The following is a 1,957-nucleotide window of genomic DNA, read 5'->3' on the forward strand; positions in this document are numbered from 1 at the left end:
GTCTGTTTTCTTTTATCTTGGTTACAAATGGTGCATGGTATAAAAAATGAAAACTTAATACATTAATGAGCAATCTTCCACATTATTATCAATAAATAATAAAACAGGATTATATTATAATACTGTTCTGCAACTTGCTTATTTCCCTTGATACATCTCTAACATATTAGTCCATGTCAATATGTGTAACTCTAGTCATTGTAATGCCTATAAGTGACTTCGTATGTGTCATTTCATTGTGTAGCAAATATATATATATTTATATATATAAATATATATAACCTCATTATATATATATAACCTCATATATATAGACCCCTCATTACTGAACACTGGGCTCATTTTCTTTCTTGGTCTTCCTTCCTTCCTTCCTCTTTCTTTCTCCCTTTCGAGATAAGAGTCTCACTCTGTCGCCCAGGCTAGAGTGCAGTGGCGTCATCATAGTTCACTGCAGCCTCTAACTCCTGGGCTCAGCCAACTCTCCTGCCTCTCAAATTGCTGAGACTGCAGGAACACGCTACCATGCCTGGCTAATTTTTCTATTTCTTTTAGAGACAGGGTCTTGCTGTGTTGCCCAGGCTGGTCTCGAACTCCTGGCCTCAAGGGATCCTCTCACCTCAGCCACCTGAGTAGCTGGGGTTACAGGCATGAGCCACTGTGCCCAGCCATTTCCTTAGTAATTTCAAACAGTACCACAGTGAACATCCTTGTGTGTAACCTTTATCATCTTGTACACAGACTTTTGTAGAGTAAACTTTTAGAAATGGGGATGTAAGTTTCCAAATCAGACTGGGGCATAGGTTAGACAGCTTTTCCAACTTATCACAATCGCAGGATAATGATTTGTAGATCCTGTAATGCCTGTATATCCTGCAGACTACATTGACACTACATTTTGTTGGAAAGATGCAAAGTGTGAGGTCTTTTCAGTTTCTTCACCAGTAGATGGCACCTAGTCTTCCTTTCCGTTTGAGTAAAATCCCCCTAACTGCAACGCATTCCCAGCATGCCACTGAGCCTGCACTAACACAGCAATGACTACATCACATACAAATGCTCCTGTCTCATTCCTCTTATCCCATGTTTGTATTGTTCTGGTTCCAGGATGCTGATACTTTAAGCCCAAGGCTCTAACTTGAGCAGGAAGAGTTTATTTTGGGATGAAGAATCTTCCCCCATAGGAAGGCCTCTCAACCAGTGTCTGTCTTTCTCTGTCTTTACAAACTAGGAAATTCTGGAGGAGAAAACTGGTTTTCTGTATCTACACAATTGTTTCTTTCTTTCAGAAAATATCAGACTCATGTGTTGGTCACATTTGCTCAATTTATAGAGGGGAACACAGAGTTGCCAGGATATTAAGGGGTCATGTTGAGAGTGGTTTTAGTCAATTATGCTTAGGAAAATGACCCTATAAATCTCCTTAAGTATGTAGAGTTGATGGGATAAATATATACATAGTATCCATTTCATCAAAACTATAAATATACATGTTTAAAATGGCCAAAGAGGAAGGAAGAAACCACAATCTATAATTTTAAAAAATGTGATGACACATCATTTTGTTTGGGGTTGAAACAACTCTGCACGTGGGGGCAGGTGTCAGTTTTCTTTAAAAAATAATCAGAAAACCTCAGTGTAAAAGTTTACTATTTTTTCTTTAAAAAAAACATTTGATCAAAGTGAATATAAATTTTTCCTACAAAAAACATTAGTATGACCTTGAATAAAGCCTTCAGGAGAAACATGGGAGAGAACTGGTTGTTCATGATTTGCCCTTTCTGTAAATATGGCAAAGTCTCGACAGAGCTGTTGTCTCAAAGAACTATTCAAACACATTAGATTCTCTCAGAGTAGATAAAGATAGGCTTTTGGGTTTGGCAGGAAAGGAAAAATAACAATTTATGATAAATTTGGCCAACTGTGCCATGTAGCACTGTGAAAATTCTTCTTTGGTGCC

The sequence above is a fragment of the Propithecus coquereli genome, unplaced genomic scaffold (assembly GCF_000956105.1).
Source record: "Propithecus coquereli isolate 6110/MARCELLA unplaced genomic scaffold, Pcoq_1.0 Scaffold316, whole genome shotgun sequence".
Taxonomy (NCBI): Eukaryota; Metazoa; Chordata; class Mammalia; order Primates; family Indriidae; genus Propithecus; species Propithecus coquereli.